Here is a 21,658-nt window from a genome sequence, read left to right as displayed (position 1 = left end):
TGCACCTATATGCATACATATATAATGTGTGCAGTGTGCATGTGTATATGATATTTTACACATGTGTGTGCATGTCATCGTGTATACATTATATGTATCGGCACACTCCCGAAGTGATCGAATCAAATCCCTAACAAATAGCCATTGTTCAAGCGGCGTTCTAAGTGTATTAAGATGTGTTGGCGGTGCACGGGTGGGCACATGGTGCCAGTTTGTGCTCTGTGCGCCCTTGGCTCGCTTCGAGGTTGCTGGAAATGCGCATTTTGGAGAAGTTGAGGCGTTCTGGTCGGAAATGTAGCGGCAATTTCACAGTCCGGAGAACATTTTGCCTAAAGCAACTTTGTGATTTTTTTTTAAAAAAAAACAAAATTCCTCCCCCCTCCCGCCCCTCTCCCCCTTCCTCCTCCCTTGTCTGGGACCCCTCTCCGAGATTATGGCCCTCTTACCTTGCGGTGCTTGGCTACAATGCACAGTTCAAGAAACAGGAAGCAGGGATAAAATAAATGTTATATCCAGTCTGGTCACGCTACACCGGTAATAGCCTATTTTGCATCGGCCTGTTTTGAATGCTAATAGCGCACGTGTAGAGTTACTTTCGAGTCGCCTTACAATTAACACTTTTTTTTCGCAGATTGTGCGTGTATATATATACTTTTTTAAAAAAAATCCCTTTAGATTGTTGTTCTTGTTGCAATGCGGGCAAAAATAAATGACAACCCAAATCCTAATCCGTAGAGAGGAAGGAGCCCCAAGTGGGACTGCAGCCGAATCCAGAGTCAAAAACAGTTTAGAATAACTTTTTAGGGATTTTATAAAAAAATCTGAAATCAAATCCCCCCATACGACACTTTTCATAAAACGAAAGATAAGTTTGGTGATTGTAAAGTAAGTGACAGATACAAATACTGGCGAGTTTAGTAGATTCATTACATTTAGACCACATTGAAATGCTTGGAATATATTTCCGGATCTAGGCTTGTGATATATATTTTGTGATATATCGGCCAAGCTGTGGCCGTACATGTTCGAATGCATTTAGCGGCGTTCATTTGCTTAAGCCCAATGGATTCCTGCCCGCTTCGGATGCTGGTTTGTTTATGCCCATTCTCTGTTACTGCACAACACAAGGTTGGTAAGCCATGTTACCCTAGACTGTAAAGTCTCAGTGCTGAAGGCATCTGCCTGCAGCAAGTGGGGATTGAGATAAGACACGCACACACAGTACAAAAATAATATTGATACACCTACATGTACAGACACACATATATAAAAACACATACATATATACATATATCCACATATGATACAAAAATATTGACACGTATATACACATATACATAGCAACATATACTTATATCCACATACACACACAATACAAAAATAATATTGACACGTATATACACATATACATAGCAACATATACTTATATCCACATACACACACAATACAAAAATAATATTGACACATATATACACATATACATAGCAACATATACTTATATCCACATACACACACAATACAAAAATAATATTGACCCATATATACACATATACATAGCAACATATACTTACATCCACATACACACACATTAAAACAAAAATAATATTGACACATATATACACATATACATAGCAACATATACCCACATACACACAATACAAAAATAATATTGACACGTATATACACATATACATAGCAACATATACTTACATCCACATACACACACATTAAAACAAAAATAATATTGACACATATATACACATATACATAGCAACATATATTTATACCCACATACACACAACACAAAAATAATATTGACACCCATACATATACACATATACATAGCAACATCTACATACACATACAAGCAACATCCACATACACACACATAAAAACAAAAATAATATTGATTCACATACGTGGGAATGTATACATATATTCATATACTCACATACACACACAGAATACGAAATAATATTGACACACCTACATATACAGACACACACACATACATAGCAACATATACATTTATCCATATATTGACATCACACAAGAATACAAAAATAAGATTGATACATACATATACAGACACATGTATATAGCAATATATGCATTTATTCAAAATGCACATACACCATACAAAATAATATTGACACACATGCATTTACACATATACATATTTATATATATATCTGCATGCAATACAAAAATAATACTGATACACATATATAACATCATATACATTGTCTATATTTGTACATACACACAATGCAAAAAAAATATTGGCACACAAATACATAGCCATGTATCATACACACTATATAATAATATTGACACACATACTGTACACATATACATAGCAATATATACATGTATCCACACATGCACATACTAAATATAATATTTAATCTAATCTAATATAATCCACACATGCACAAACTAAATACAATATTGGCACGCATACATAAATATATACTCATAGACACAGGTATATATGAATATATCCACATAAGCATGCACACATACATATGCATCACAAATAATAGCAGGCATATGTGTACAGATATAGACACATCCCTGGCATTAAGAAACATGCAAACTCCAAACATACACAATTATGCATATGCATTACATATGTACACATACATATAAATACATACACACAAACACATATAGATTGATAGATCAGGGAACATTGCCAATATAAATACACCATCAGACACCTGACTTTCTCACAGACGGGAGTGTACAAAAATAAACCTACAAACGCCAGATAAATTATCAGGCACATTTCTCACTCACATACATTAAAGAAACGTTCATTTCTTATACAAAAAAAACAGACGGGTTCCAACACTTCCCTATTCTCGACACTCTACCGTCTGTTGAATTGGGTGAAGGAGGGTGGTTGCAGGGGTTAAAAAGTTACTGCTGAATGTAGTGGAAGTTAAATAATCTGCCCTTCTCGTTTCTGAATTCGCTGACCTGTAGCCGGCGGTTTCCCTGGATATAGGTACTGGGTGAGTGGGGGCCGGCGGGTGTAAACAAGAGGCGGGGGGGAAGAAGTTAGAGAGGGAAGCAGTGCGAGCCTGAGTAAAAGCTAAAAGTCAAACAACAGGGTAAATAACAGCAAGCCGCCAGCAGAACCAGTGATATCTAAATATTACCCCCAGGAAGGGAGTGGGGCGGGGTTGTGTGGGGGACAGTGTTAAAATGGGAAAAAAGAGGTGAGATTAAGGATGAATGCCAACTATCTTTGCTGGGTTTTATTTGAGTTATATTTAACACCTGGGCGTGTAATAATGTGCCACAAATTCACATTAAACTGCTCTTGAAGAGGAAGGAGAGAAGCCATTCATTTGGGAGAAACCTAAAATAGTCTCTTGCTTTCATACCGTGTGTTTGACTTTTTTTCCTTCTCTCTCCCCCACCTGGTTCACTCCTGGAGTTTTTGGTTAGCAGAGTGGGGAGGGAGGGGGGGGGGAATGTAATTTGGGAATTGGTGGAGATTAGAAACCACCCCCTCCCCACCCTACCAAAAAAAAAATAAAGAAAAGGAAAGAGGATTGACCCCTAATTAATAGCCGGTTGAGCGAGTGACAGAAATCCATTCGTCTCTAACATTAGTTGCACACGGTTCCTGCTGGCTGGCTGGCTGGCTGGCTGGGGCCGAGAGAGAGAGCCCCCCATTCGGACGGAGATGGAGCTCGAAGCTGGAAGGAGAGAAGTTCCTGCCTCCCAGTCTGTGCAGTCGGGGCCGGCGCCGGGGAGGGGGATTTTCTTCCACCACCCCCCTCGTCTCCCTCCCTCTCTCCCGTTACTCCCCTCCTCTTTATTGGGCCAGGTGCATGGCGAGTGAGGAAGAAACTCCGACACCACTACTTCACCTCGGAGTCCAGAATGTAGCGATCGATGTGGTCTTACACCTCCATAGGACCTGGGTGTGAGTCTTAAGCACATACATCTTACTGAAGTTTCTTTTATACATTATGTGTGCGTGTGTATATATATAATTAAAAAAAGTAACATTTCGTAGCCCGCAATTCGATATATTGGTGCGAATCATTAAACGGGATAAAGTAAGGTGAACCGTTTCTGTAAGGCGGCGTTTGCTTAACATGAGAATTTGACAGTGTCCATTCCAGAGCAGTTCACGGTGAACATTCATTATAGGCTGAATGTATTTGATAACGCCTCCGATTGTTCAATAAATCCGGAGGCACAAATTGTAATGACATTTGAAGTTTTATAATTGTTGAAAAGGTGGGGAGGGAAAAAATATTCCTGGTGTGTAATAATTTACCTTGACCAAGCCAAGAAACAAAAAGTTGCCTGAGAGGGAAGGGGAGGGAGAAAGAAAAGGACAAACGCTAATTCCTATCTCCAGCTTGTCAATCAATCGGTCCGATCGATAGATCAATCACCGTGTCAATTAATTTATGGGATTAGAAGGGCGCTGGGAGGCAGACGGGCCAAATTGTGTTTCGCTAAACCAGTGGAAAGGGAAAGGAGTGGCGGAGGGTGATTGCACTGTGTAGGGGCCCAGCGTTTAATCAAAAATAATTGTTGCTATCAAGTCCTTAAGGTAGAGTGATCGAGGCACAACGTCGGGCCCCGTCTGGGGTGCCAGGAACCCAGAGCGACTGTTCCCTTCCCTACACCGGGCTCTGAAAGAGCGCTCAGCACATGCTAAGATGATACATTCCCCGTTTCCCTGTTTAACGCCGTGTGTGTGTGTTACGAGAGTAGCTACGAATAAAAATTCTGAGTTACTCACCATTGAAAATAATTGCTACACAGCTGTGATTTGGTATTTATTTAAAATTAATTAGCGTCACGAAACATCAACTCGTCTAGACTTGCTTTGCTGAAATCTAGCTTTCCTCTTTTTTATATATAAATAAAAGTAGCAATACATTATTTTTTATTCAAATAGGGCTCCCCCCCGCCCCTTTTCAAGGAAAGGCTGTGCAAAAGTTTTATAGATCGCGGTCTACACCACCCGAGGTGTGGGGGGTGAAATTGATCAGGAAATGTATATTACTTCACAATTTAAGATAAATTTTAAAAAAATAGGTCTCTGTTGGGGAGAAAAGGTGTGGGGGAGGGGGGGCGATCGAATTGTTATGCTTTCTCCTACGAAATACGAATTGTTATGGCTGTGTCAGCCCAGTTTGTGTGTCTTTTCTAAAACATCCACAAATATATTCGTTGCAACATTTGCCCTGAGTCCTGCACCTGTGATGATAATGGCCACATATAGCAGAGGGCTTTTCTCTCTCTTAGAGTAAGTGGTGCACGCTCCTGTTTTGCTTCCAATTCCTTCCCCTTGCACTCACAAGTGAGAAACAGTGAAGTTTGGATTTGTAAAAATACCACCCACCCACCCACCCCCGTCCACCCGCCCCCCTCCCCACCTTCCTCCTCACCTCATCCCTCCTCCTCTCCCCACCCCTCCACCTCCGGGTGGCCTCTCTTTTCTGGTAGAATTGGCCCCCTCCACCATCCAAACAAGACAAGCGGAAGGAAAAGTGCAAACACTTCATCGATCGAGGCAGAACTGAACTGAACCTAGCCGAAAAGTGGAGGGAGTCTTAGGGATCGGGAGGGACACTCACTCATTCACAAAACTTCACAACTGTCCGCGCTCTCAGTCAAAGGAGATTTATTTATTTTTTTCCCTTTAAAAAATCTTGTTTTCACCAACAGCCCCCCCCCCCCCCCCCCCCACCGCCTCAACCCACCCACCCTCCTCTGGAGTTTTCTTTCAAAAAAAACATCACCGGATCGCCCAGATTCACAAATCACAATTATCTAATTGTAAAATGAATCAGCGTGAAGCTTTGAATATTAATCCTCCCGGCTCCCAGGTTTGGCCACTGTATAGATTGCATATTCATAACGGGTGGGGAACGAAGCCAGATGGACAATCAATTTAATTGTACACACTCGACACGATCGGAGATTGATTTTACTGGTTTTGTTTTAATTTTGTCATAATTAATTAGATAATTACAGCGCCTCTGCACTGGGCGCTTAATCTGACTTTAAGAAGCACTTGCCATTGATTGTACACTTTTTTTTGTCAAATTCCTACCGCGAAAATGACCTCAATGTGTTTTTTTTGGGATGGGGGCTGGGGGAAGGGGGAACAATCCTTATAAAGACTGAGAGCTGGGAAATTGCGGCCTGAGCAGATATATTATTGTCCTACTTTGCAAACTTGACTGAATGGGAATCAGGGTAATATTTTCGCCTTTCTCAAGGCATAAGTCAGAATGGAAAAAGGGGGGTGGGGGGTGGGGTGAGGTGAGTGCTGCAGGTTAACCCACCAGAAGCGGACACAAGCCGGCACAAGTCCATTAGCAAAATGAAATCATCCCAGAGAACTGGAGAGAGAGAAAATAAAATAGAAAAACTCGTTCAGTGTCTATTGGGGATGTAATAACAAGACCTTACATAGAAGGTACAAGGAAATAATTCACGTGTAGGGGGGTGAAGGGGATTGAAAAGTGCTAATTTAAGGAAAAGACATCATTTAAAACAATTAATTGATTTTTTTTTCAACTGATGAGTTGGATTTTCAACATAACATTCCGCAAACGCTGGTTAAACGGCTTTTGAGTGTAGATGCGAAATCCAAGCCGGATTAACACCTTTTAATAAAAACTGAAACAGGAACGGTGATATATATATTTTTAAAATTAGTGTTGTTGCAGGGGTGGGGGGTGGAAGGGAAGGGAATCTCAGTTAAGCTCAGTATTAGGAAGGCGCTGGAGAAACGGAGCTGTGGAAGAGAACATTTTTAGCAATTAGCCCCCCCCCCCCCACCCCCCCACCCACCCTAAACACAAACCCCGTTCAGGTAACACCAGCTGGGGGCTAACAACAAACGCTGGGGAGTAGGTAGGTAGCCCGAGCAAGGTGTGATGAGTGAGCCGGCCAGGCAGCGGGACTGGGACCCCTGAGCCCTAGCTCCACTCTGGTTGCTGGGGTGTGGAGTGGAGGTGTGGAGAGGGGGCTGGCAGCCTGCTCTGCCGAGGGTGGTGGGGAGACCAGCTACCAGCAATCTCCACTCCACTCCCCCCCCCCCCTCACCCACCCACCCACCTCAACTCCCCCCTTCACTAGCTCACAGCAATTTCCAAATCTCAACTCCTGCGATAGAATTAAATCAAAATCTTACCCCAGTTTATAGCAGACTGAGAGAGAGAGAGAGAACACAGGAACAATCATACCTCTGCGTCCCAATTCAAGTCACAATTGGACAGGACATTGAGTCCTACCTGATTCTGTGGCCATGTAGAGTTCTGCTTAATGGCCTAACCTCCACGTACCTCAGTCAAATCTTTGCAGCTTTCTGAACTTTCTTGCTCTTTGCCCTGTGTCTCTTTTCAGCGGGCTTCCTACTTCCTTTACTCTTTTTTTGTGGCAATTAGCACCCCCCCCCCCCACAAACATTGGGTATCCCCCCCTCCCCTCCTCAGCTGTCCCCCTCCCCCCTTCAATATTTTCCCTCTTTACCAGTAACAAAACCCCAAGCTTCAACCGCTTGGGCCAAACACCATAATGACTGAACTGTCAACTGATTCTTATTTTGTTCGGTTTTTGTGTGTGTGTGAAAAAGAGGAAATTTATCTGCAACCGGTGAATATCACGGGAAGGACTGATCCCCGTTATCAGCAGAGCAGAGCTGGGGGTGGGGGTCAGGGGGTGGGGTGAGAAATTGGCTCACCCACCCACAATTGCCAGCCAGCGCCTGGGACTCGGAGAGGCGGGGGGGAGGGGAAAGGTAAGGGGGTGATTCACAACTCTCCTAGACCCTCAGCTGTCCACTTCCCAAAGCCACTGGGCGGCAGCCGCTTTTGACAACAACTTTCCTGAAACTTAGAAAGGGAGAGAGATGGCACTGGCGGGGCGGGGGTCTGACTGTGGGTGGGGAGGGGCTGAGTAATCAATGACCAGGGTGAGGGTTGTTATGGTGGGGGTGAAGTTGGGTACTTGGGGAGGGGGGGGGGAGGGGTAGTGCAGGTTGGAGGGCGGGTTTGGGGGGCAGAGAATTGGGCTGGGGGTTGAGGAGTGGGGGTGGGGAGAATGTTTGGCCACAGAATCAGGTCGAACTCACATGTCCTGTCAAGTGATGTCTTGAATGGAGGTTAGTGGGAGGGGGTTTAGGTGTGTGGGGTGTTGTGGGGGGGGGATTGCGGATGGGGGGGGTTGGGTGGTGTGGATAGGAGGTGTGTATTTGGGTGGGGGTGAGGAATGGGTGTGGGGAGAGTTGTGGGTTTAAGGATGTGAGCGTTTGGAGTAGGGAGGTTGGGGACTGGGAGTGGGGAACAGGGGTGGGAGTGGGATTTTAGGGGTGGGAATTGGGGAATGTAACAACGTGACCCACTCGCCCATGTTGGAAATTGAACCCCCCCCCCCGCGGTTACTTTGAGGAGATAACGCCACTGATTTGTAATTATCTGCAATAATTAACAGCAGTTTCTACCCTACCGAGACAAACCTTCCAGCCCCCTCCCCCAGACACCCAACCCCCCTCCCCCAGATACCCAACCCCTCCCTCAGACACCCAGGTCCCCCTCCAGGGACCCAGGCCCCTCACCAGACACTCAGCCCCCTCCTCCAGCCTCCTCCCCGCCGACACCCAGGACCCTCCACCAGACACCAGGACACCCAGCCCCACACCCAGACATTCAGCCCCCTTCCCCAGACACCCAGCTGCCCCTCCAGAGACCCAGGTCCCTGTCCCAGACATCCAGACTCCTCCCCCAGACACAGAGACCCTTCCCCCAGACACCCAACCCTTCCCTCAGACAGAGACCCTCTCACCCAGCCTCCACCCCCGACACCCAGCCCCTCCCCCAGAGACCCAGGCCCCTCCCCCAGACACAGAGACCCTTCCCCCAGACACATAGGCCCCTTCCCAGACACTCAACCCCCTCCACAGACACAGAGACCCCTCCCCCAGATACAGAGACTTCTTCCCCAGACACCCACCCACTCCCAGCCCCGATTGCCTGCACTAATAACAAGCGCATTGATTAAGGATAACGATGAAAATATGTTTGTTCCCACACAAAGCTGAAAGAGAATGGGATTGATCCTGGGAAGAGAGAGGAAATTGGATAAAATGATGGCTTTGCCCCAGTCCATCGATATTCAGCTTCCCAGTCCCACTCCCAATATCCTATTGTTAAAAAGTCATTCCAAAAGATACATTGCAAGGGAGGTGTTTAGAATTGGGGTTAAGGTTAGGCTTAGTGTTCAAACTGGATCCACGTTCAGAGTCTGGCTTTGCAGCTGGGGTTAAATGGGGGAGCCCTTTCGCAGTCTCGGTCAACGCTGATGTCCGAGTTGGTTAGCATTGCAGGGTTAAGGGTTCGACTTGTGGCCGGGTGCGGGTCCGGCTTCCACTGTCCTGTGATTTGGGTAGGAAGGTGCTTCAGATCTTCCGCCTTCGAATCAACTCAAACCTACCCAGTAGCCGCTCCCCTGGCCCTTAATCCCTGTCCTCTCTCACAACGTACGCCGCACAAAATCTTGCTTTGCAATCCTATTCTGCACCTGTGTGCGAGAATAAACAAAAAACTTCAATTCTGGCGGAGGGTTCGAGCCTCTCCAGCTCTGGACAATGTTATTCGCACAAGACAATTACAAATAAGCCGCACATCAAATAAATGTGGGGGTAAAAATAGGGAAAATAACATTTAAAAATCTGCAAGCAATTCTAAATAATTTTAGAAATGGTCAGTTAATATATTCTCGCAGTGAATGTCCACTCTCAGTTAAGGTAGAGAGAAGATTATCTGTTATCTGCCCCTTCAACCCGCAAGTTTATATGTAACTCAGCCCATAGCTTAATCTGGGGACACTCAATAAAATGTATATATGTTTTCTTCCCAGCGTCAAACGCTGCGGAAACAGTGGACAGAAACCGTCTCCTCAGGAGCCGAGGGAGGGCAAAGTAAAACTCCAAAATACTTCAACCCAGTGAGAAAAATGAGAGAGAGAGACTCTCAGGGGCTGGAGTGAGAGCAGCCGCGAACAAATTGTCCCAACTAAAATACTGAGGCACCTCTTGCGAAATGTGATTTTTTAAATATAGATTGTGCCACTCAAGAGCGAAACAGATCGAAGATTTTGGGAGTTGCATAGAAATGTGATGAAAACCATTCTTACTAAAGTTTTTTTTGTACGAAACTTTCGTTTTTTTTCCCCCCTGTTTAAGGACACTCATTTATTCCAGTCTCTGGATTAAGTAATTGCTTCTGGGCATCACTGATTGGCCCAATTATTTGGTCGAAGACAGGCTCTCTCATGTGTCAACAGAGTGTGAAAATCGAAATGAGTGAATCCCCCACTCCCACCCCCAATTATTATTGCGGTCTGAACTCAGTTGAAAGTTACTCAAGGTCTCCTCCCGATTAGTCTGAAATGAGAGAGGGGGGAGAGGGGAGGCGTTGAAACTAACATTTGCCCCCTTCTTTCCCCTTCCCCCTCCCCAGTCAGTTACAATCCCGAACGAACCAGGCGGAGTGAAGTATTTTAGGCGGCAGAGAGATCGGAGTATCGCAGTGATTCGCCCTGCCAAAAGGCAAAAAATAAAAGTATGATGGACATTATATTTGGATGACCACTTCTCTCATACAACACCGGGAAAGTTAGACACGCAGACCGTTTGACATCTTTGAACGTGCATGGTCAAATTATAATTTGCCACCTGCTTTTTTCTAATTTATTGAATAAACTTAGAGAATTGGCGAAATCTAAATCTGGCTTTGGAAAAAAAAAACTTAAGGTGTAATTTTCGTTTGCCCACTCCGGGTGCCATCAGATCCATCTGTGTGATTGTGAAGATCTGTGAATCCAGTGTAGTTTTAACAAGCTCAGGCGATAATTCCCTCCTCCCCCCTCCAAACCCTCCCTCCCCCCTCAAAAAAAGCCCTTTGCCTTAACGTGGCAAGTTGCTGCCCGCAAGGTACCAACGCGTTATTAACGAAATATTTGCATGTAATCTGCAATTTAATCAGGGATTATTGCCACACGGGAAACCCGATTTCAGAGACGTGTTTCTTTTTTCCCCCAACTTGATTTAATTCAATTCTGCAGAGTTTGAGACGGCAGAAATGCTAAGTTAGCACCGATTCTGCTTGCTTGAAGTGTATACATAACAGAAAGTGAACCGCGGATTAAAACCTTTATGTGCTTTCAGTTTAAACAACTGTTTACTCAGCATTACCCACTCGGTGGATTAGATTTTTAAGAACATGCAGATATAATTCAAATATTAGTGTAGTCTATGAAATGAAAATGCCAGTTTAGTGAAATCAGATGTATTAATAGTTTCCTCACGCTACTTTTACTGTTTAACAATTTCTATCACACATTTTCTCGGTGTGATTTTTTTTACATCCAGCGTATGAATTATTTAATATCTTCCTGTTTAAAAAAAAATCATGCAAAACAGTTTTATATCTAAAGTGATGATGAAGATTAGCTATCCGCTATTCAGTGCTGCGGCCAGAAGAGGCGGTATAGTAAAGTACAGGGACCAGGAGCCCTGGTTTGAGTTACTGTGGAACTGTAACAATAATTGTCGACTTCTGTTCCAGGCCCCGCTGCTCGGGAGATTGGAGTGAACGGTGTCGCAGTTCGACCCCAATAGACTGGCCAGCAACAGCAGGACAGGAGATGAGCTACATGACACGGCGACCGCCTCCCACAATGACAGTGGACTTTGAAAGCTCCACTTTGTATGTGTGTGTGTGTGAATTTGTGTGTCTGTGTGTGAGAGAGATATATGCGTTTCTCCAGTTTCTACTTCATTACCCCCCCTCCCAAAATGACAGTGGATTTTGAAAGCTCAACTGTGTGTGAGTGAGTGAATGTGTGAGTGTGAGTGAGAGAGGCAAGCTCCACCAGTTTCTCCTTCATTATCCTTTCCTAAAATAGCGGTAGACTTTGGAACCTCAATTTTGCTTGTGTGTTTGTGAATGTGCGCATTTGTGAGTGTGTGTGAGTTTGTGTGTGTGAGTTTGTGTGAGTGTGTGTGTGTATTTGTGTGTGTAAGTGTGTGTGTGAGTGAGTTTGTGTGTGACTGAGTGTGTGTGTGTTTGCGTGTGTGAGTGTGAGTGTGTATGTGTGTATGTGGGTGAGTTTGTGTGTGAGTGTGAGTTTGTGTGTGTGTGTGTGTGACTGAATGAGTGAGTGTATGTGAGTGAGTGTATGTGAGAGTGAGTGTATGAGTGAGTGTGTGTGAATGACTGTATGAGTGAGTGTGTGTGAGTGAGTCCGTGTGTGTGAGTGCGTGTGAGTGAATGTTGTGAGTGTGTCTGTGTGTGAGTGAGTGTGTGTGTGGGTGGGTGGGTGAGTGTGTGTGTGTGTGTGTGTGTAAGAGGGAGACGCGTTCCTCCACTTTCTACTTCATTAATCCGCGCTTGCAGTGCACCAAGCTAAGTTAGTTCTGCACCGTTTGATCTGCACTCCCTCCTTTACAACGTGGACCTTGCAGAGGCAGGGAACAACAGAGAAACACAGAGATTCTCAGAGTTGGTGGGGGGGGTGGGGGAGGTGGGGTGCAGGGGGGCACCCACTGATTGCTGACCAGCACTGGAGGCGCCAGTCAGCAACACAGCATGAATAACAGGAGGAAAACTGCGGGGAACAAACACTGGCCCATCGCCTCTGTGTGTGTGTGTGTGTGTGTGGACAGCGACTGGGTTCAGTACAGCTCGCCTCACTTCCCCTATTCCTCCGTCGCTCCTTTTAATTCCACCGGCCATTATTCCACCCTCCAGCCTTTCGCTTTGTCGGGTCTACGCCAGCATACCAATTTAGGCAAAGAGTTACTGATTTAAGTTTACTGACACGGGAAGAGAATCCAATCTCGGCGAGGCACCTTCGTTCTCCTGTGAGTGCTTTGCCAGTCACACGGGTGGTTAGCTGAGATTTGTAACCCTACACCTCGGGATAGTTTTAGGGGACAGATAGAGAGTCAGTGCTAACGCCAGTTGAGCTCGCATCTCACGCAATCCCACCCTCCTTATCCGAGATGCTTCCCTTTTCAATCACACACACATCTGAGTAAACCTGAGCGGAAAATAGAAAGTGTTGAAAAAGGATGGGTTTAAATTCACCAGAAAGGGAGAAACTGTGCACGGGATCTCGCCTTCACTCGGTTAAAAATCAAGATCACAAAATAGGTTCCTGCTTAGGAACTTGAAGATGTCCCCCAAATATGTTCAGGATTAGTTGTGCGGCTAATTATGTCCTCATTCGTTTAATGCGTAGAGTTAGCATCCCAACCGTGCCCCGTAGCAATGCTGCTCTTCTTAACAGCGGAATGAGAGCGGTAATGATGTATTCATTGCATGGAAAACGTATGGAATTCTAGCTGGTTATTGCGATTTCTTGCGAGCATGTTCCTCTATTTCTATCTTTCACTCTCGTTCCATGCTTTTAAAACTGTATTCTAACTCTTTCAAACCATCTTATATCAAGCTGATCTTTCTCTGCACCCTAGCTATGACTCTAACATTATATTCTTCACCCTCTCCTTTCCTTCTCCCTTATGTACTCTGTGAATGGCACGCTTTGTCTATACAACGCACGAAACAATATTGTTCACTGTATCCCAATACGTGTGACAATAATAAATTAAATATCCGAATTTCTCTACACCCTAGCTATGACTGTAATACCACATTCCGCACCATCTCCTTTCCTTCTCCCCTTTGTACTCCATGAACAGTATGTCTTGTCTGTACAACGCACAGGAAACAATACTTTTCACTGTATGCTAATACATCTGATAATAATAAATTAAATATCCAAATTTCTCTACACCTTAGCTATGACTGTAACACCACATTCTGCACCCTCTCCTTTCCTTCTCCCTTTTATACTCCATGAACAGTATGTTTTGTCTATATAGCGCGCAAGAAACAATACTTTTTCACTGTATGCTAATACATGTGACAATAATAAATTAAATATTAATCCGAATTTCTCTATATCCTAGCTATGACTGTAACACCACATTCTGCACTCCTTCTCCCTTTTGTACTCGATGAACGGTATGTTTTTGTCTGTATAGCGCTTAAGAAACAGTACTTTTCACTGTATACTAACGCATGTGACAATGACAAATCAAATCAAACTTTCAGTCAAAATCCAGATCTGCAATTTGATTTTGGAATACGAATACAAGCACATAAAATAATATACAGTGCTAGCGTGCTGTAACTATGATAGAGTATATAACTCGTTCAGTAAATAACTGGGGTATATAACTCGCCTGTCTAATTTTGCATTCAAGCGGCTGAGCCCTCCGATATTTTTTAACCCGTTTAACGGAATATGTTAAATTAAATGTGAGATTTAAATAAACAACACTCCACTGCAGGGCGACAATACGGTTAGATTTCACGGTTTATTTAAAGGCTTCTGCCGGGAGGGCGGATGATGTGAAAAGTGACAAAGACCATTGCAGCATTTCACCTCCCAGAACGCCCAACAAAAGTTTAAATTCCATCTAATTTTTTTTCTCTCTCCTTGTTAACAGACTCAACAATTTTGTCTCGCTTACACTTTCGAACTCAGGCTGTGGAACTCGAATAATTCAAAACATTCTGCTTTGCAAAAAAAACTTGTAACAAACTTGCCTTCCGATTAATAAATAAATTCTTCGAAACAAAATAACTGGCATCTGTCTCTTCCAGCCGATCTCTGTCTATATCTGAGTTTATTTGATTGTCCTAGTCAGGGACACAGTAAGAAGTCTGACAACACCAGGTTCAAGTCCAACCGATTTAATTGATAGTAAAGCTTGTGGGTTTACTATCAAATAAATCGGTTGGATTTAAACCTGGTGTTGTGAGACTTCTTTCTGTGTTTACCCCAGTCCAACGCCGGCATCTCCACATTATGACTAGTCAGGGACCCCCGCCGGTTCTGGTAACTTTTCCTCCAACCCAGACTGGCTTTTTTATATAAAGTGAATTCTGTTCATTTAGAAGTTTGGCATTAAGATTTGTCCTGATACCGAGGGGGTGATTGAGCCGTCTTCAAATAATCGTTAACTCTTAAAATGAGAATGGAAGTTTTCGCATATTTAATTGAATAATCTGTGTGTGTGTGTGTGTGTGTGTGGACTTCACCACAGATCTCGAATACTCACTAATTACATTGTCCTGCCCAGGTCATTGGTTCCATGTTACTGTACTGAAATTTCGCCTGACATGAAATATTAGCAGCGCAAACGCCACTCAGCTATTTAAGCATGCAACACATTGTAGATTACTGCAGTTTTTATGGTCCAGAACTGAATATGTCACGCATGTAGTCTGTGTTACAGTGAAAAAAAAGCGGCTCAACGAAGCAGGTCTGTGCCAGATGAATTTAAATGAATGCGCACAGCAGTAGCAAGAGAAATGGAGATAAGTGCTGTTTACATCAAACCTGTATGAGTTTCAACCCCAAAGTGATATACCATTATTAATTAATGTTTCTTTCAGTAATAACTATTGTTTCACATTCATACAGTTGCTGCATACAATTTTTCCCCATTTTAATAAATGGAAAGTCGCGAGTATGGAATCATACGATCCCTACAGTGCAGAAGGAGGCCATTTGGCCCATCCAGCCTGCTCCGGCAACAATCCTTACCCAGGTCCTATCCCCGTAGCACCACATATTTACCCTGCTATCACCCCCAGCGGCCCCCCACCCCCACCCCCCTCTACACACGCACTAATGGGCAGTTGAGCATAGTCAATGCACCAAATATGAGGCCAGAATGATAGGGAGTGGGGCAGCTTGATCTTGGGTTTGGACACAGCTCGGCAACAGCATTGAGGGCCGAGGGGCCTATGTTTCTGTTATGGGGGCTTACACTAACACTGCAATGAAGTTGAAATGCCCTAGTCGCCACACTTGGGTACACGCAGGCAGAATTTGAGCATGGCCAATGGATCTAACCAGCACCTCTTTAGGAAGCGTGGGAGGAAACCGGGAGGACACACACACGGGGAGAGCAGAGAGACATGACCCAAGCCAGGGATCGAATCCGGTTCCTCAATATTGTGAGGCAGAGGTGCTAACCATTGTGCCACCGTGCCACCCTATATACAATAAGACAAATATTTGAAGGACAAAATATTAATATGTTCAAATAAAAAAAAGTACAGATAAGTTGCTGTTTGGAGTTTGCAGTCAAATGCTGATTATGTAATTTTAGGCACTTTTTTCAGTTTTTTTTTGGTAAATCAGTTAGAACAACAATTAGACCAACTTAACAGTCATCTATCTATAAGGCACACGCATTTATCACAACAGTCATTGCTCCAAAAAACAAGGATCACTTCAAATTATTTATCAATCTGCCTTATTAATCATAGTTTGCAAAGGGTGGCGTTAGATACTGATGAAGATCTGTGCTTCTTTGAGGAGTAATCAGGGATTTCTAATCAATTGAGTCTGTCTAACATCACAAAGTACAGGGTATACCACCATACTGGATGGATGTTGGCAGCTCAAAGCTGTGTTTTGGTACGTTTATGCTCAATAAACATATACATATATATATATTTGCAGAGACAACTTCAATGGTTTGAGACAAATAACGCCTGAGAACCCACAATGTGAAAGAAAATAGTCCAAAGTAGTCCCAAAGCGTGGTGATGAAATATATGGCCGCAATAAGCTCATTTTATGTTGAATTTCATTGCGCTCGCCTTTTATGACTATGAGATTACTTATGTTTTATAAGTTATTGGGACTGTTAATGTTCCTGCATGTGGGTTTTACAATCCCCTCTTAGAATTTTTGTATTCCTCCGCGTCGTTAATTCCAAAGGGAGCTCACTTTCCAAATGGGTTGGAGGCTCCCAGAAGTGAAACTTCCATTCATTAACTTCCACGGCTTTTGCAAAGGCAAGCCTGCGTTTTTTGTGAGTCAGGCACCATTTACGTTTCGTCAGCACCTTCTGAGACCAGGTGACAGTCCAAACTCAAAGCCAATGAAGTGCGCGCTGCACAGAAAGCTCCCAGTCACAGCACACCCTGTCCAAATGGTGTCCGTTTGCCACCGCCCCACCCCCGCCCTCTCTGACCGCCTGCCCAGATACTGAGCAGGCCGACTCAAATCACACCGTTTTCCTATGCCTACTCACTTTCCTCTCCCTGAAAGAGAATCTCATCCCTCACCCTATCTCTGTAACCCCATGCATTTACCATGGCTAATCCATCTTCGGACACTAAGGGGCAAATTAATATGGCCAATCCCCCTAACCTGCACATCTTTGGACATTAAGGGACAATTTAGCATGGCCAATCCACCTAACCTGCACATCTTTGGACTCTAATGGACAACTTAGCATGGCCAATCAACCTAACTTACATATCTTGGCACACTAAGGGGCAATTTAACATGGCCAATCCACCTAACCTGCATATCTTTGAACATTAAGGGACAATTTAGCATGGCCAATCCACCTAACCTACACATCTTTGAACATTAAGGGACAATTTAGCATGGCCAATCCACCTAACCTACAAATCTTTAGGCATTAAGGGACAATTTAGCATGGCCAATCCACCTAACCTGCACATCTTTGAACATTAAGGGACAATTTAGCATGGCCAATCCACCTAACCTACAAATCTTTGGGCATTAAGGGACAATTTAGCATGGCCAATCCACCTAACCTGCACATCTTTGAACATTAAGGGACAATTTAGCATGGCCAATCCACCTAACCGACACATCTTTGGACATTAAGGGACAATTTAACATGGCCAATCTACCTAACCTGTACATCTTTGGACTCGAAGAGACAATTTAGCATGGCCAATCCTCCTAACCTACACATCTTGGTACACTAAGGTGCAATTTAACATGGCCAATCCACCTAACCAGCACATCTTTGGACTCAAAGGGACAATTTAACATGGCCAATCCAACTACCCAACATATCTTGGGACACTAAGGGGCAATTTAGCATGGCCAATCCACCTAACCAACATATCTTGGGACACTAAGGGGCAAATTAGCATGGCCAATCCATCTAACCTGCACACCTTTGGACTGTGGGAGAAAACCAGCCACCTGGAGGAAACCCAAGCAGGCATGGGTAGAACATGCAAACTCCACACAGACAGTCATCCAAGGCCGGAACTGAACCCAGGTCCTTGGTGCTGTGAGGCAGCAGTGCTAATCACTGTGCCACTGTGCTGCCCTCCAGGTTTTTAATGAAAGAATTCTCAATAATGTTACACTGCCATGCAGACTTGCACAGTCCTATAGTGCAAGCATTGCATTTTCCATACTGAATAATAAATTAAAGTAGTATAAAAAATTTCATAGCACTGAACATTTCATTATCATTGAATCATAGAACCCTACAGTGCAGGAAGAGACCCTTTGGCCCATCAAGTCTGCACCAACCACAATCCCACCCAGACCCTACCTCCATATATTACCCTCTAACCGATGCATCTTAGGACACTAAAGGGCAATTTTAGCATGGCCAATCAACCTAACTCATATATCTCTGGGCTGTGGGAGGAAACCGGAGCACTTGGCGGAAACCCATGCAGACACAGGGAGAATGTGCAAACTCCACACAGACAGTGACCTGAGGTGGGAATTGAACCTAGGTCACTGGAGCTGTGAAGCAGCAGTGTTAACCACTGTGCTACCATGCCACTCAGCTGAAGTGATATATCCAATGTTTGATGCTGGGGTGTGGGCTTCACTGGGTGGGCCAGGATTTGTTACCCATCTCTAATTGCCCTCGCATTAAGTGGCTTGCTGGGCTATTTCAGGAGGGCAGCTAAGAGTCAACTTTTAATTGAAGTTATGAAATTGCATGTTTCGCCATGAAATTATTGAACAGCCATTGAAAGCAAGTTTCAGTTGAAAAGGATTTGTTGTATGAGGTCTGTTTTCCTCCAAGTTAATTTTTATCACAGATTTTTAATGAGAAATTATGTTCTTTTCAATACAACGCATCAATGTTGGTCATCTATTGCACCTCTTACTTCCTAAGAATTTACAGGTAAGTGAGTGAGAAATGAGAAGTAACATCAGATCTATAGCAGATGGAGGAATGGTCAGTTGACGATGGACAGTGGCACAGTGACACGCGTTGCTGCTTCACAGTGCTAGGGACCCGAGTTTGATTCCTGACTTGGGTCATTGTCTATGTAGAGTTTGCACATTATTCTCGTGTCTGCGTGGGTTTCCTCTGCATGCTCCGGTTTCCTCCCGCTCTCCAAAGATGTGGATTAGGTTGATTAGCCATGGTATATCACCTCTTAGGATCAGGGGGATTAGCAGCGTAAATGCATGGAGTAACGGACATATGGTCTGGGCGCAATTATTGTTGGTGCAGACTTGAAGGGGCAAATGGACTCCTTCTGCACTGTCGGGATTCTACGATTCTATTCACTGTGACTGAGCCAATGATTCAGTGTCTGTGTCTTAAGTGCTTCAAAAATTAGCACCAGTGTTTGGGGTGGCATGGTAGCACAGTGGTTAGCACTGCTGCTTCACAGCTCCAGGGACCTGGGTTCGATTCCTGGCTCAGGTCACTGTCTGTGTGGAGTTTGCACATTCTCCCCGTGTCTGTGTGGGTTTCCTCTGGGTGCTCTGGTTTCCTCCCACAGCCCAAAGATGTGCAGGTTAGGTTGATTGGCCATGCTAAAATTGCTCCTTAGTATCCTGCGATGCGGAGGTTAGAGGGATTAGCGGGTAAGATATGGGGGTGGGATTGTGGTCGGTGCAGACTCAATGGGCTGAAGGATTTTATGATCTATGTAACCTATGTACCCGATAAAACAGTGAGATCATGTGGGGGAGGCAGTGATGGACTAGTAATTCAAAGCCCCAGACTAATGCTTTCAAGTTGTGTGTTTAAATCCTGTAACTGGAGCTAGTGGAATTAAGATTTAATAAATTCAGTTAATTAACAGAAATTTAAGTCAGGAATTCCCTGATCTCGTCCTTGGCTGGGATTCTCCGGACCCGTTTCTGTGAATGGAGATTTGGCTGAGCTCCAAATTCCCTGTTGTTTACGGTTCATTTATTTATTAGTGCCACAAATAGACATTAACACTGCAATGAAGTTACTATGGAAATTCCCTTGCCGCCACACTCCAGCGCTTGTTCGGGTACACTGAGGGAGAATTTAGCACCTAACCAGCATGTCTTTTGGACTGTAGGAGGAAAGTGGGGCACCCAGAGGCAACCCACGCAGATATGGGGAGAATGTGCAGACCCTGCTTAACCAATCTGGGAATCGGGTCCCTGGCACTGTGAAGCAGAAGTGCTCAGCACTGTGTGGACAGCGGGGCGAACAACATCAGAGAATTCTGGCTCAAATCTCAGTAATGATGAACATGAAGTTCCCATGGATTTATTGAAAACCGATCTAGTTCACTCATATCCCTTTAGGGAAGGAAATCTGCAGTACCTACCTGACCTGGCCTACATGTGACTCCAGACCCACAGCAATGTGACTGACTCTCAACCGCCCCTCCGAGGACCCAAGCAAGACATCTAAATGCACAAAACCACTGCTGAAAGGTGAGAAAAAAGGGAATAAAATGGGCCATCGAAAGATTATTACCAGATCCACTGCAGCAGGTCAAAAAATTAGCTCACTACAACCTTCTCAAGGGAAATTTGGGACGCAAAAAATGCTGGTCTAGCCGCCAACACTCACATCCCATGAAATGATAATAAAATGAAAGATCAATAAAAATGGAGAAGGCCCAGATGGAGAATAAATGGGATAAGAAATACAAAAAGAAAGATCTAGAATATATATACAGCAACTTTCAGTCTCTTAGGTTGGCTCAAAGTGCTGGTACTTTTTTTTTAAGTGCAGTCACATAGATAAATGTGTCAGCAATTGGTGCATGGCAAGATCTCACTATGAATGATCTGACCCTGTGTTTTTCTCTTTGCATTTGTTAGTTGAAATGGAATATTGTTCAGGACGCAGAAAGAACTCTTTGTTTTACTTTGAATCATTCGAAAGGATGTTTTATACCTAATTGGGCAGGCAGAGGAGGACTTGATATAACTTCTTATCTAGAAAATATTGAATCATCGAATAGTACAACAGAGAGAGATGAGGAGAGACTGTCGGTTGGAATTATATTCGCTGGTGTTTAGAAGAGTGAGAGGGGATCTCATGGAAACTTATAATATTCTAACAGGGTTAGGCAAGTTCAGAAAGAATGTTCCCGATGGTGGGGGAGTCCAGAACTAGGGGTAATAGTTTGAGGATAAGGGGTAAACATTTTAGGACTGAGGTGGGGAGAAATTTCTTCAGCCACAGGGTGGTAAATGTGTGAAATTCACTACCACAGAATGTAGTTGAGGCCAAAATGTTCATAGAAATCATAAGAACATAAGAAATAGGAGCAGGAGTAGGCCATCTAGCTCTTCGAGCCTGCCCCGCCATTCAATAAGATCATGGCTGATCTGAAGTGGATCAGTTCCACTTTCCCGCTTTCTCCCCATAACCCTTAATTCCCTTTTCTATCAGAAATCTATCTATCAGAAATCATAGAATCTCTACAGAACAGAAGGAGGCCATTCAGCCCATCTGCATTGGCAACAATCCCATTCAGACCCTATCCTT

The 21,658-nt window shown here is 44.1% G+C and overlaps 1 long non-coding RNA gene across 1 annotated transcript; it reads left to right on the top strand.

The window, feature by feature from the left end:
• Window positions 1–2,661: 2,661 nt before the first annotated feature.
• LOC145360533 (uncharacterized) lies at window positions 2,662–14,706 on the top strand. Its single transcript, XR_013889734.1, has 4 exons — window positions 2,662–3,943; window positions 11,619–11,759; window positions 14,027–14,081; window positions 14,570–14,706. It is a non-coding gene; the product is annotated as an uncharacterized LOC145360533 (long non-coding RNA).
• The last annotated feature ends 6,952 nt before the right edge of the window (window positions 14,707–21,658 follow it).

Source organism: Carcharhinus amblyrhynchos, chromosome 31 (assembly GCF_965287045.1).
Source record: "Carcharhinus amblyrhynchos chromosome 31, sCarAmb.v2.hapA, whole genome shotgun sequence".
NCBI classification, from domain to species: Eukaryota; Metazoa; Chordata; class Chondrichthyes; order Carcharhiniformes; family Carcharhinidae; genus Carcharhinus; species Carcharhinus amblyrhynchos.
This window is presented reverse-complemented; position numbering and strand designations above follow the sequence as displayed.